This window comes from Neofelis nebulosa, chromosome 5, assembly GCF_028018385.1.
Source record: "Neofelis nebulosa isolate mNeoNeb1 chromosome 5, mNeoNeb1.pri, whole genome shotgun sequence".
In the NCBI taxonomy this organism is placed as follows: Eukaryota; Metazoa; Chordata; class Mammalia; order Carnivora; family Felidae; genus Neofelis; species Neofelis nebulosa.
This window is the reverse complement of record NC_080786.1, coordinates 8,579,498-8,594,994: the sequence shown is the minus strand read 5'-3', so window position 1 is coordinate 8,594,994 and position 15,497 is coordinate 8,579,498. Positions and strand designations below refer to the sequence as shown.

Here is a 15,497-nt window from a genome sequence, read left to right as displayed (position 1 = left end):
CCTCAACAAGGAAAACAGTTAACTGTGGTAAACAACCACAACAAGCCCATCATCAATAAAAAGGGATAAAATATTAATACACACGGCAACCAGGACAAATCTCAAGAGCATTATGCGGAATGAAAAAAAAGCCAACCTCAATATTACATACTGTATGACTCCATTTATATATTATTCCCTAATGACAGAATTATAGAGATCGAAAACGGATGAGTGGTTTCCAGGTGTAAAGAATGGTGGGGGGGGGGGGGGGAGGGTGGGAATGACTATACTGGGTAGTAGGAGGGAGATCTTTGCAAAGATGTAACAGTTCTGTATCTTGATTGGTGGTGGCTACAGAAATCTACAAGTGCCAATGTCAGTTTCCCAGTTTTGATATGTCCTACAATTACATAAGAATGTAGCCTTTGGAGAAAATGGGTGAAGGGTACACAGCACCTTTCAGCACTATCTTTGCAACTGACTACAAATGCATAACGATTGCATAAAAAGTTAAAAAGAGAGAGAGAGAGAGAGAGAGAGAGAGAGAGCCAGAGAGATCACCCAAACGTAAAGGAAATCGACGCTCAAAGAAATCTAAAGGGGCTGGTATTCTGAGCCTGAGTGCTGCGTTTGCCACCTCAATGGAGTGTGGCGCCTTGGGAAAGTGTCAGAGACCCGAGATTAAATGCTTTGTTTGTGTTCCTAAGACTCCAAGTGGCTTTGAAGTGTTTGGTCTCCAGCGGGGTCCGAAGTTCAGCCTACCACTGGCTCAGGGAGCCACACCTGTCTGCACACACAGGGGCGGGCTGGCTGGCCCCTGCAGAACCCTCCTGTTTAGGCAATTCCTTGTGTAGTGGAACAATGTCCAGGAGAACAAGAATTGAAAAAAGTGAGGGTGTGGCTGCTGCTTCATTGAACAATGTCTCCCAGTGGGAATGAGCCCCGCTTTCCAGCCTCTGGCCGCAGTCCACCTCCTGTACTCGGGGGAATTCTCTCCTAGGTGCACCTGGTTCAGATAAGCTGCATCGTGTTTCTCCTTAGGCCCCTGCAAGCTACACCTTGGAGAGTCACAGCCTGTAAACTTGGAGTCGTGTGGCTTTAGGTGAGTCATCGGTTGGCTGAGCCGTGCTGGTTAAAGGGCACACTATACTTTAAGACCTTTAGCTGAAAGGGAGAATAAACCGAGAATTGTGTACCTGGTGCTCTTGATGTCCGTGTTATTCAGCTCGACTCAGTCCCCGTGCCGGCAGGCCCTGGGCTAGGCATTGGGATGCAGGAGGGAATAAAGCGCTTGTTGTCCTTCATGGGGTTGGGTACGGAAAACGGACGTGAAGCAAACAAACACAGAGAAGTATGTAGTAGCCCATGCCTTCCGGAACTTCCTGCCAAGAGAGCGGGAGCAAAAACATAAACCGGGCAAGTGCCAAGGAGATCAGGAAAAGCCCCTTGGAGGTGTCCCTTCAGCTGGGAGACGCGGTGGGGATACAGGATGGAAATGTGCTCCGGGTGGAGAACCAACGTGTGCCAAGCAAAGGTCACGGAGTGGTTCAAAGCTTGGCAAAATTGGAAGTGGGCTGGTCTGATTGGAGAGTGGGGTGCCTGCGGGCCGTGGTGAGATGTGTTCATTGCCGACAACCAACAACGGCGGAGGGGGCATCGCCTGATACTTCCAGTGGTCAGTCTGTGAGCAAGCATTTGCTGAGACCCCGCGGGCTGAGCTACAGGTCCAGTGGGGTGCCCAGTAAGGTTTGGGCCTGCCCTTAAGGAATTTCCAAGCCTCTAGTGAAAAGAAAAGTGTACTTCAAGGAGATGTGTTGTTTTCCGTCTACAGAAGGGTGAACTGGTGTTGGCAGGCTGAAAATACCACCAGAACGTCTGACCGGCCTCTGCAGCTGTTATACATTACCGAGGCACAGAGGTCTGGCCTTGAATGTCTTATTTTTTTTTTTCTGTCCCAATATTCTTGTTTTAAAATAGAGGGAAAAAAAAAAAAAACCCCAACTTAAAAACAGTCTTGTTTACTTTATCCAAGATTAAAGAGCTTAAACCGACTTGGACAGTCTAAATGGATTTTTAAGTGCTTTATGGACAAGTACCTCTAATTGCTAAAACGCCCGACTGGGCTGCCGTGATTCTGTGCGATGCTTGTGTTGTCTGGGTTTGCTTATTTGCTCTCCTTGTTAGAGGTCAAAAGCTAAATCTCAGATTAGACAGTCTTAACTTCTGAAGTTGAGGATCGCAACAAGTTCTAAATTTTCGTCCTTGAGTCGGCTGGTCCAAGGCCTGACAATGTCTCTCAACCAGTGTTCTACCCACGAGTAAACAGTGCAGTGATGAACTGGAGGAGAGGGGACAGATCGTGGTCTATGTGTTTTGGAAACAAGGAGCCACCACAGACAAGTGTGGGAATGGGGCAAACCTCTACCCCTCCTTCTGCTTCCTTTTGTCCATCTTGGAAGCATCGTGGGATGGTGGAGACCCAGATTCTGAGTGCCAATCCTCATGAGGGTGCTAAGGGACTATGTGACTCGCGGTGGGACACTTCACTTCTTTGAGTTGCAGGTTCCTCACTTGTAGAGTGGGGATGGTAACACTTGCCTCAGTGCTCCGTTACCGAATCTAAACCGTGGCCGTGAGGGCTCAGGCAGGCCCAAAGCTCTGGAGTCAACAGAGTTCTTGCGAGAGTCCCTTCCTGAGAGAAATGGGCCCTAGATGGCTGGCTCTGTTGGAGGTTGGAGTCACCCACCAGATGGGGCAGCCATTCACTCGGGCCGTCCAGGCGGTGACTTCCGGCACAATTTCACCGACGGAAGACCCACAGTTCATTGTCCTCTGGAGAATGGAGCCGAGGCCTACTCTAGAAACCTGACGCAAAGGGAGTCAAAAGCCAAACTAAGGAGCAAGCAAGGCTTGGTCGGGTGGGAGCGAGGGGGCATATGTATGGGGCGGGCAGTGCTTCTGGCCCTTCAGAGGGACTCCCATCTAGCAAGGAGGCAGGAGACAACTCTAATCAGAATTGGGGTGTGGTGGGGGAGCAAGGCCAGCAGGAGACTCACTCCAATATCCGGAATGGGGAGGGAGCTGGCTGAGGATACAGTCTGAGCCGAGCCTTGAAGGATGAATGAACCCAAGAGAATTTCAGAAGAGGGGTAGGAGAGGCCTTACGCTGAGGCAGCTGAATTCCCAGGGGTACAGAGGTGTGCAAACAGATGCTGTGTCTGGGGCAGCAAGTTCAGTGTGAACGAGCTGTTGAGCATTACAGATGAGCCCTGAAATGAAGAGGGGATTGAACGGCCTGTATTTTGTGTGGAGGCACTTGTTGGACTTTTTTTCATCATCAGGGCAACTCAATAAAACTGACAGAACACATATTGGTATGGATCTCTTTTCATTTATTTTTTCATTTATTTAAAATGTTGGCCTGGGAAGCTCTTTCAATCTCTGTGTTCAGATCAGGAGAAATCAAGAAAGTTGTCTCCAGTTAGGAGCCTAATTTTTGCCTGGGTTTTCTGCCCCCCGGGAAAGCAATAGTTCTGACCTTGGATTTCAGTTCTGTATCCTGGATAGCTACTGCCTCTCTTATCATTTATCTCTTCCCTTACCTCTGTGGGTTTTTTTAAGGTGTTTTTTTTATTTTTTAATGTTTATTTTATTTTTGAGACAGAGAAAGAGCAGGAGTGGGGGAGGGGCAGAGAGAGGGGGGGAGACAGAATCCGAAGCAGGCTCCAGGCTCTGAGCTGCCAGCACAGAGCCCGACGTGGGGCTCGAACCCACCAACCGTGAGATCATGACCTGAGCAGAAGTCAGGCGCTCAACTGACTGAGCCCCCCAGACGCCCCCCCCCGCCCCCACACCTTTGTGTCTCAGAAGCACTTCCCAAACATGGCTTCCACCTCATGGATATGATTCTCTGCAGTGTTGGCTCGTAGGGCTGGATTGGGGGTGGGAGAGAGGGCCCTGAAGGGACAGCAGAGCAGAATTCTGGACAGCTCTTCTTTGTAAGTAGGAATAGTGGGATTTACCCCATCTCTAACCCCAAAGGGCATTTTTGAACCTCACAAGACCATTTCTCACATTTGCCCAGGTATCCCTGATCTCATATCCCACAGTACTTGCTGTTGTCTATCTCATTCCCCTATTTCCTTGGAGGTTCCTTGAATGTCCTCAGACCTGTAATCTGGCAGTGGGTCAATAATGACAACTCATCAACTAGTGGTTCTCGACCTTGACCACACGTTACATTTGCCTGCATTTACCCAGGAAGGTTGAAACCCATTGCTGTCCAGTACCCAACCCAGACTTTGTCGGGTTTGTTTCCAGATTCCAGAGTGTTGCGGGGACCAAGGAACGACAGTGAACATGAAAGTGGGACGAGCCCACTTCTGTCCCAGGCGCTGTTCCCACCAGCAGCGTCTCACACGGGGACCCGCCTCCCTACTCATGCCGGCACCTCTCTCTCTGCTTTTCCAACTACTGCTCTTGAGGAGTTTGCATCTGTCCCAGCAGAATATAACGAAGTGGGGACAACCGTCACTTTAACGCTGTCGAGTGGGGACCGCATCCCAGTTTCCCGAGTGTTTTCTGATCAGAATCCCACAACGCGAGATACGCAAACGTTTTACTTGGCTGCGTTTATCGGTGTCTCTTTGTACAGCGTTCCGTTCACACAAAGGCTCCTCTAGTCTTGCGGGTTTATTTGGTCACGCTTGGACCATTCTGGATGTGTGTCAGGGATTTCAAGTCCAGGCTCCTGCCTCTGAGCAATCTGGAGAAGGTCACCATATTCACATCCAGCATGGACCATCACTCCTCACAGCGTGCTGTAGCTGAAGATTCATGTGAGAAAGATGAGGGGTGGCCGGGGCGGTTAAGCAGCCGGCTCTTGGCTTCGGCTCAAGTCATGATCTCATAGCTTCCGGAGTTCGAGCTCCGTGCCAGGCTCTGTAATGGCAGTGCGGAGCCTGCTTGGGATTCTCTGTCTCCCTCTCTCTCTGCCCCTCCCCTACTTGTGTTCTCTCTCTCTCTCTCAGGATAAATAGATAAATTTTTTTTAAAAGATGACCTTACCCATAACGATCCTTTCTAGTTCCCCCCCAATCTTTAGGATTGTAAGAATTTGGCCTTACGCTCTCTCCTTACTTTTCAGCTATACAACATCACATTATTTCTGCTCCCTTTCTATTGACTTTTACTCATTTCGGAAAATATTTACTGGTCGCCAAATCATGCAGGGCATCTTGGGGGACACCTGGCAGGAGCAACAACGTCTCCGCTCTCAAGGGCTTCCACCTTTCTTTAGGAAGATACCCACAGACACATAGAGCAATTTAAACCCCCAGCTGCCACACTCACTCACACAGTGGTGCGTGGTGTGCCTTGTGCACCCGGGGAAGCCCGTCCCTCTGTGCGCCATTCCACAGCTGTGAGTTTTGACTACGTGGGACTAGAGGCCCTGCAGCTACGTGGTGAGTTCTCCGGGGCTGTGGTCTCCCGGCCACAGGGCCATTGGACAAGACATCACGAGAGGACGTTAGGCGTATGGCAACTGCATCAGGTTATGCATCCTTAACATTTCTAATAAGGAAAGTCCCACGTTTCTTTTCTACCCCCTTCTTACTAAGAATGTGCATCTATATTCCAACGATTCAGAGTCTATGCTAGACGTCATCAAGCAATCTATTTCCTTTCACCTCAGTGGAGTGTTTGATGGCGGAGCCCTCCCTGTCCTCTAGGAAGGGAGAAAATCCTTCTCGTTTGCTAGCGACTGGAAATGTGGTTCTCATAGCTCTTCAAGGTTTACTGTAGAAGTGACAGATGACGCTGGGTATGTGGGGAAGAGAGGGCGGACGACGAGCAAGGGAACAGAGCTTTCGACATGGGCCACGACGGTGGGCCCTTGTCCCTGAAGGAGGAGACCTTCCGTTAGGGGAGTGGGCAGGAGCCACGCTGGACTTGAGTTGTTACCACTCAACTCAATGTGTCTGGCCGGCACATCTACCAACTCTCCCGAGAGAGTCTATGCCCCTTAATGGTGGGCATGGAGGCTTGTGCGTCCCGGGGCCCCTGGGTGGGGGGCTACACCAGTGAGCTGAGGTGTTCCTAGGCTTTGAGATGTGTCGTGACTTTTGCCTACCTGCTGGTACTGCTAGAAATCAGAGAACAGAGAGATGTTTCCCCGCATGGTTGCAAACCGCTGAGATTTTGTTTGCTCTTTTCCCGTTGAACCGCTGAAGTGACCGTGTGGTGTTGCACCTCCCTCGGGCCTTCAGCCTGACCTTGGATGGCTGCTTACGGGACTCACGTGCAAGGGTGGCAAATATGTGATGCCCAAGCCTAGAGGACTCCAGAACTCAAGGGAGGGACACCAAGTCGACCGTCACCAACAGGTGGTTCCTACTGAGTCAAAGTAACTGTTTCTTTTTTAGGAGTTCTTCTTTTTGTTATGTATTAGATATAACTTCTTGCCAAATTGGTTTCCATCAAGCGAACTTTTAAGAGCCAAAAGGAATTTAATTTTATCTAAAAAGCAGCGAGCGCTCTCAAAGAGACAAAACTTGTAAAATCCCAAAGTCCTGAAACTGGAAGATATGATTTCTTCAATATTTCCTTAAATTTCTTTAATTTAAGACGTGATTACAACTTTCATAAGGAAACTAAAGGATAAGCACTGGCTGTGGACTGAACCGTGTGCCCCAAAGCTCATATATTGACGTTCAGCCCTCAATGTGACTGTATTTGGAGGCAGGGCCTTTATGGAGGTGATTCAGTTTACGTGAAGTCATAAGGATGGAGCCCTAATCTGATAGGACTGATGTCCTTGTAAGAAGAGAAAGAGGCCTCAGAGAGCTCTTTCTCCACACACACAGAGAAGGGACCATCCGAGGACACAGTGAGAAGGTGGCATCGGCAAGCTGAGGAGAGAGGGCTCTCCAGAAACCAACTCTGCCTGCACTTTAATCTTGGACTTCTAACTTCCAGAACTGTGAGAAAATAAGAGTCTGTTGTCTGTTATGTAAGCCACTCAGTCTGGTTATGGAGACCTGTAATATACCACCAGCCCTGAGAATTGCCTGACACTGGTTTGGAAGATCCAAAGGAAGACATAATCTTACCACACTGAGCAGTAATACCAGGGAAATGAAGTGATGGAAGAAAAACATAAGGCACCGGGGGGGGGGGGGGGAAGTACAGGAAATCTAACATTTCCATAAGAGGAGATGTGAAGCGATGTGGAAGGAGAATAATGATAATTAGGAAAATAATAGAAGAAAACATCTCTGAGTTGACTCGATCTTCAGATTTTAAACACTTAATGAAAAGCAAAATTAGTAAGAATTTATATCAAAACCAGTATAAACAATAACAAAAACCAGCCCTACGTGCCTAAATGTATCCATCCTAAGGACAATGGATCTTCCACACTTCCTTAAAAAAGAAAGAGAATCATTCATTAGTTGATGGGCATTTAGGCTCTTTCCATAATTTGATGAATGGATAAGGAAATTGGGTTTATATACACAATGGAATACTACTTGGCAATGAGAAAGAATGAAATCTGGCCTTTTGTAGCATCGTGGATGGAACTGGAGAGTGTTATGCTAAGTGAAGTAAGTCATAGAGAGAAAGACAGATACCATCTGTTTTCACTCTTATGTGGATCCTGAGAAACTTAACAGAAGACCATGGGGGAGGGGAAGGAAAAAAAAAGAGAGGGAGAGAGCCAAGCCATAAGAGACTCTTAAAAACTGAGAATCAACTGAGGGTTGATGGGGGGTGGGAGGGAGGGGAGGGTGGGTGATGGGCATTGAGGAGGGCATCTGTTGGGATGAGCACTGGGTGTTGTACGGAAACAAATCTGACAATAAATTTCATATTTAAAAAAAAGAGAAAAAAAGAAAGAGAATCAGATTAGGAACAGACTTCTCATCTGTAGCCCTGGGAATCACAGCTGTAGTTCTACCTCCCAAAGGAACCCCATTGAGCGACAGGGACACTAATGCAAAAGCTGGACACATGCAAGATAGCATTACTAAGTCAGGGCAAAAGAAATACACCTTGAAACACTCAACGTCTCAGAGAGTACACTACCCAGGTGTCCTATCTAAGGAGAATTCATGACAGGAGAATGCAACCCAGATGAAAATCAAACGAGATCCAAGATCTGCAGGGGACTAGGAATAGCAGTGGGCTTCTCACTTCTAATGCATCGAGTAAAATCTAAATGGATGGACTGGCAGTTAAAGTTGACCACGAATTTATACTTCTCTCTCCTGTGACCCCATTCAAAGGATTGTAAGTGAATTTTAAAAAGGAAAAACCCCACAAGGTCCAAAAGACAGTAGAAGAAACAGCGGCGGATGAGAGGTTTCAGTGGATGTTGGGCAATCAAAAGGTGGGCGGGGCAAGGTAGAGCCAAGTCGCTCGGCAGAACTGGACTCAAAGGCACCAGGGACAGCAAAGGGCGGGGCAGCACTGGGAGCTGGAACCAGGCAGACTGGTTAGAGCCATCTGCACCTGAACTGTACTCTCTTCCATCCCAGTGTCAGGAGGAAGCCCGGGGAGCTTGACTTGGAAAGACTTACAGTGCAGAGGACAGCAGACACAGTGGAGTGTGGGAGGTAATGCCTGAAGCTTAACTAGAGGGATTCAGTGAAAGTTTGCAGCCTCCCTGCAAGGACCTCCCCCAGAGCCTTCCTCAGGAGGCTGGCAGTCAAGCACGGACTCCCCAAGAGAAAGACTGGAGAGGATAAGTACCCCCAGACTGACAAGTTAACGCGAAGGTACGTGGGATAGAATGTATTGCTATTGGGTCTCGTTACTCACGCTGCTATCATATGGGTATTACTGATTTGTTCAGTGTACCAATAAAGAATACAGAATTGAACGCCTACCAAATTTAGAAGGTCCTGTTTGACCCTGGGTCAAGGGGAGAGGAGGGTAGAATGACATCCTAAAAATGACTTCCTGAAGATAGCTTACGATCACTCCAATGTCATTTTTGATATATACAAGAAATGTGTGGCCTGGAGAATTAAGCATAAAGGACTATGAGAATATTGCTTCTCTGTGTTTTGCAACCCATGATATAAATGTCTCCACGAGGTGGAACTGATACACACATATCTGGGATGCTATAAAAATGCTGTTTTCATAGGGTTCAATCTACTAAAGAGGGGCTCGGTATGACAGCATGGGTGGAGAAGGGGATTGTTCTGGTTTCTGAAGCTCCAGGTTTCAAGTCCTGGAGAAATCTCTAACAGGAAATAACCTTGGTAACCTGGGAGCAAAGCTGGACTTTTAGTGGGTAGGCATCTTTAAGCCACAATAAGATTTAGAATTAAGGATGGAAAGACTTCCGAGAATAAAAATCATTGTATTGATCTTTTTCGTTAGAAGGAATAGTTTGCATTTGGTGTCTTTGGTATTTGTACTGTTAGGATTCGGCTAATTATAAATGAAAACCTTGAACTCAAATTTAAAATGTCTGTTAAAGGATGTCCATTCTCACAACTTTTATTCAACCCAGTACTGGAAGTCCTAGCCATAGCAAACAGATAACATAAAGGAGTAAAAGGCATCCAAAAAAGTAAGGAAGAAATAAAACTTTCACTGTTTGCAGATGGCATGATACTATATATACAAAAACCCTGACGATTCTACTAAAAAACTACTAGATCTGGTAAAATGAATTCAGTGAAGTCGTAGGATATAAAATCAATATACAGAAATCAACTGCATTTCTATACATTAAAGATGAAGCAGCAGAAAGAGAAATTAAGAAAACAATCCCATTTACAATTGCACCAAAAACGGTAAGATATCTAGGGATGAACTCAGCCAAGGAGGTGAAAAATTGAACTCTGAAAACTATAAAACGTTGATGAAAGAATTTGAAGACGACACGAACAAATGGAAAGACATTCTATGCTCATGGATTGGAAAAACAAATATTATTAAAATGTCTATATGACTCAAAACAATCTACAGAATTAATGCAATCCCTGTCAAAATAACCACCAGCATTTTTTACAGAACCAGAACAAAGAATCCTAAAATTTGTATGAAACCGCAAAAGACCTCAAATAGCCAAAGAAATCTTGAAAAAGAAAAACAAAGCTGGAGGCATTACAATTGCAGACTTCAAGTTATATTACAAAGCTAAAATAGTCAAAACAGTGTGGTACTGGCACAAAAATAGACACATAGATCAATGGAACAGAACAGAGTGTCCAGAAATAAACCCACACTTGTATGGTTACTTAATCTTTGACGAAGGAGGCAAGAATATGTAATGGGAAAAAGACAGTCCCTTCTACAAATGGTGTTGGCAAAACTGGACAGCTACATGCAAAAGCATAAAACTGGACCACTTTCTTTCATCATACACAAAAATAAACTCATAATGGATTAAGCACCTAAATGTGAAACAATAAAAATTATAGAAGAAAGCACAGGGAGTAACGTCTCTGACTTTGGCCATAGCAGTATTTTTCTAGATATGTTTCCTAAGGCAGGAAAAACAAAGGCAAAGATGAACTACTGGGACTGCATCGAAATAAAAAGCTTCTGCACGGCAAAGGAAACAATCAACAAAGCTAAAATACAATCTACCGAATAGAAGAAGATATTTGCAAATGATACATCTGATAAAGGGTTAGCATCCAAAATATATAAAGAATTTATACAACTCAACACCAAATAGCAACAAATAATCCAATTTAAAAATGGGCAGAAGACATGAACAGACATTTCTCCAAAAAAGCCATCCAGATGGCAAACTGGTACATGAAAAGCTGTTCAGTATCACTCATCATCAGGAAAATGCAAATCAAAACCACAATGAGGTACCACCCCACACCTGTCAGAATGGCTAAAATTGAAAACACAAGTGTTACAGAGGATGTGGAGAGAAAGGAACCCTCTTCCGCTGTTGGTGGAAATGCAAACTGGTGCAGACGCTGGGAAAGACTGTATGATGTTTCCTCAAAAAGTTAAAAATGGACCTACCATAGGATCCAGTAATCGCACTACTGAGTATTTACCCAAAGAATATGAAACACTAATTCAAAAGGATATATGCACCCCCATGTTTTTGCAGCATTATTTACAATAGCCAAACTATGGAAGCAACCCAAATGTCCTTCAAAAGATGAATGGATAAAGAGGATGTCATGCATATATTACACACATATATCATATATATAACATAATATATATTATATATAACACAAAAGGAAATCTCTGGCTGAGGACTTTGCAGAAGGTCCAGGAAGTCAGATTAGAGAAGAACAGGGCCTCTGGAAGAGAGAGACAAAGAGAATGAAGGGAACTGTTTACCCCAAGCTGATCTGATACGAAGGAGTACTCCGGAAGAAAACACTGCTTGGCATATGGTCGATCAGATGCCACGTGTGGGTGAGATACAGGTACGTAAAAACCAGGCAACTGTTAATTTCAGAAAAACGAAAACAAATTGTACAGGAAAAAAATATATAATCTTCTACTTGCCACCACAAGGAACATTATTTCCATAACCACAATCATGTAAACATTGACTGTTAGTGAACGAACAAGAAACAATTCTGTAGACGTTTTTGGGAGGATGAGAGCAGGGGAGAGGGTGTTGGGTGGCATTACGACAACACTTTGACTCAGTTGAACAGGATGTTAATGGATAAGTTCTAAAAGCTAGTGAATAAGAAACTAGGGATATGAAAGTATTTAGAAAGCTGCAGGTTAGGGGCGCCTGGGTGGCTCAAACACCGGCTCAGGTCATGATGTCAGAGTTAGTGAGTTTGAGCCCCACGTTGGGCTCTGAGCTCACAGCTCAGAGCCTGGAGGCTGCTTCAGATTCTGTGTCTCCCTCTCTCTCTGCTCTCCTCCCCCCCTCCCGCACTGGCTCACACTCTCTGTCTCTGTCTCTCTCTCTCTCTCTCTCTCTCTCAAAAATAAACATTAAAAAAAAAAAAAAAACCCTGCAGGTTAATATCAGAAGTGAACAGTTCAAGGAGGCAAAAAGAAATTGCTTCTAAGGGAGGAGGCTTGAGGAAGGGTTGGGGGTGGGAGGGTAATTCTTCTAAATCTTCTGGTACGACGTGATTGTGTGATGATTTGCAGGTACTGTGCTTACGCCGAAAGCCCTTTATGCCTCAGCTTGTCCCGGCCTCACCTGCCGGTTCCTCAAATCTCGGCTGCAGTGCAGCATCTGGCCAGCCTCCTGCAGGTGTAGCCTGACAGTATCTGGCCTCCGGCCCACGTATGCTTCTTACTTCCTGCCCTTGGGCTTCTCCCGGAGACCCAGGCAAGAGCCACCTCCCTTCTGATGTACGTTCCACCTGGAAATAGAGTCGAGTCGACACCCCCTGAGTCACCTCTTTGACCAACTGGTTTAGGGGGAGAATCCTGAGCTGACAGAGGCATCCCTCCCTCTTTCTCGGGAATGGACAGACAGCGCTAGGACACGTTCGCGCAGCTGTCCAGGCTGTCCCCCGATAGAGCAACCAGTCACCTGCAGTCATGACCAGCAACAGTGAATCCTTGAACCGGCTCTCCCTCCTTCCCTGTTTCACCTCCTATCACTCCCCGTCCCCTGGAGCAAACCCCCGGTTTGTCTTGTTTGGTCTTAGAGGCTTTGCTTTCTGGCAAACCCAGGTTAGAACGAAACTGATTAAAAACGTTAAAAAAAAATTGTTTTTAATGTTTATTGATTTTTGAGGGAGAGACAGAGTGTGAGAAGGGGAGAGGCAGAGAGGGGGAGACACAGAATCACAGAACAGTTTTCTAAATGCTTTCTGTTCGTTATAATCGTGGGTCCCGATTTATCTATTTTTTCCTACTATGTGGCCTGGCCGAGTTTTGGGGCTTTCTTCCTATACTCCCTCTCCGCCATCCACTTACAGCTGTTACCACGCTTCTCCTTCATGAAATATTAGTATTAGGGGTAAATATTAGTATATCTAACCCTCTATCTTCCACTGGTATATGAAATTAAATAATGGTCATTCTGCTCCCATAAAACACTTTGCCAGCTCAGCCCCCTTCACTCTCATGGTGAAGGAAACTTTATTTTTTTACTTGCTATTTCCTTCCTCCTTCAACTTTGAACTTTGCTGAGACTGCCCGTAATTGTAAATGTCACCCCATCAGCTTTCCCCTTCAGGTATTTACCTTTGGTTTTGAAATCCTACATTTATACTTTGTAATTCTTTGTTACATTATCATTTTCCGTTTAGATCTATTTTTAAAATCTGATTATTTGATTCACGTTCATTTACTTTGGCCTTTATTGAAAAGTTTTTAGGGGCGCCTGGGTGGCTCAGTTGGTTGAGCATCTGACTCTTGGTGTCGGCCCAGGTCACGATCTCAGGGTTCGTGGGTTTGAGCCCCACATGGGGCTCTGCACTGACAGTGCGGAGCCTGCTTGGGATTTTCTTTCTGTCTCTCTCTCTCTGCCCTTCACCTGCTCGCATTGTCTCTCTCTCTCTCTCTCTCTCTGTCTCAAGATAAATAAATAAACGTTTAAAAAAAGAAGAGAAGAACTAAAAATAAATCTGTCACTTAAGTCAATAAATGGGCTGAAATCTCCCTTTAAAAAATAGACCCTCAAATTGAAAAAAATAAAATCAAATAAATAGAACCTCAGGTTGGTTCAAAATGAAATTTTCATCTACATGCAGTTTCTAAGAGACACCTCTAAAAGTAAACACTAATGAAGAAATGTTGATTTTAATACTCAACGCTACACCAGGAAAATGTGAATAATTAAAAAACAAGAAAGGAGGTATTTCAATGCAAAGATAATTCAAGGCCTGAACCATCGAGTGAAGAAAAAGATTACATTTTTCTCATGATAGATACAATCCTTGAGGAAGATGAAAACAGACATGGACCTTTGTGCAATGAAAAACATGACAGCAAAATACACAGAACAGGGGCCCCTGGGGGGCTCAGTCAGTTAAGCGTCCGACTTCGGCTCAGGTCATGATCTCATGGTCCGTGAATGCGAGCCCCACATCAAGCTCTGTGCTGACAGCTTGGAGCCTGGAGCCTGCTTCGGATTCTGGGTCTCCCTCTCTGTCCCTCCCCGGCTCGTGCTCTCTCTTTCAAAAATAAATAATAAACATTAAAAATAAATAAATAAATAAATAAATTCTTTAAATTAAAAAAAACTTTTTCTTAATGCGCAGAACAAAAACACCCAGAAATTAAGGAGGGCTTGACAAAATCACTCTGGGGGTAGATTTGATTGCACCTCTTTCCTTATTTGGTATATACCAAGGAGTATTTAAATATCACAACCAATAAGTTCATCTAATAGCTCTGTACGAAATCCTTTCCACCCTGGAAAGCATGTTTAACAATCAACATTTGGGAGCCTGGGTGGCTCAGTCGTTAGGCATCTTGACTTCGGCTCAGGTCATGATCTCACGGTTCGTGAGTTCGACCCCTGCCTCTCTCTCTCTCATTCTCTCGTTCACCCTTCTCCCTCTCCGCCTCCTGGGATTCTCTCTCTCTCTCTCTGCCCCTCACCCACTTGCACCCTCTCTCTCTCTCTAAACCAACCAACCAACCAACAAATATCAACATTTACTTCACCTCCAAGAAAACAGACTCTCTCCAATAAGAGAGTTCATAGATCTCATTTGGAAACACACCCCTCATACGCTGTGGCCATTTTTGTCCCTCCCCTTCCCACACTCGGGGGGTGCATCCATGAAGCCCCAGTGTGGTACGGAGCAGGGGCAGAGGTGGGGGCGGGAGTGGTGCAGAGGGAACCGGTGTCACTGAGTGCCTATCTCTTGCCGACACAGCTGTGTTTGCTCAGCTTTTCTCACATTTTCTCATTCAGTTCTCAGCACGGTCCTATAGAGGAATCACCAACCATGTTGGGGGTGATGGACGGTTATTCTCACTGCTCCCTGTTTGGACTATCAGATCCCTATCAACACCAGCAAGCAAACTCCCTGCCCTTCATTGGAAGGAGGAGCTGTTCCCTCGGCCTCAGACTCAAGGCCCTTTTCCCATCTCCGGGAAAGGTGTCTTTCACCTCCGTGGTAAAATGGGGACTGTCACACTGACCCACTTCCCAGCAGGGCTGGGCGACGTAACGACTAATCACAAAGGCTAATAAAATATTTACAGAGCCTATGGCACACTTCGGATGTGCAAGGGCTTACTTAATAAAAACAATGACGGTGCTGGATAAACACTGCACAGAGCCTAGTGCCACTCTGGAGAAGAGTAAACAACTTGCCACGGTAATTTCAAGCTCTATTAGATGCTTGCAGCAAATATCACTGTTCTCCGAGAGGAGAGAAAATCTGCCACGCAGGAAATCTCGACTGAAGGCCACAGCCCAGCCATGCAGAGCAACGCGGTTTGATTAAAATGAGCAGTGACCTTTGGTGCCAGCGCTGGTGCGTCTGGGCTTTTTCAGAATTCGGGAAGGTAGAAGTGAGTTAGCTGCATACAACTGGGGCCCCAGCTCCAGCGCCTGGCCTGCTTTGCAGAGGAAC

At 45.8% G+C, this 15,497-nt stretch overlaps 1 long non-coding RNA gene across 1 annotated transcript in view; it reads left to right on the top strand.

Annotated features, from left to right (window-relative positions):
* The window catches only part of LOC131511648 (uncharacterized), a 62,699-nt gene that overhangs the window by 9,986 nt on the left and 37,216 nt on the right, over window positions 1–15,497 (top strand). Inside the window, exon 2 of the long non-coding RNA XR_009261639.1 lies at window positions 8,523–8,762. This is a non-coding gene — a long non-coding RNA (uncharacterized LOC131511648). The remainder of the gene's footprint in view (window positions 1–8,522; window positions 8,763–15,497) is intronic.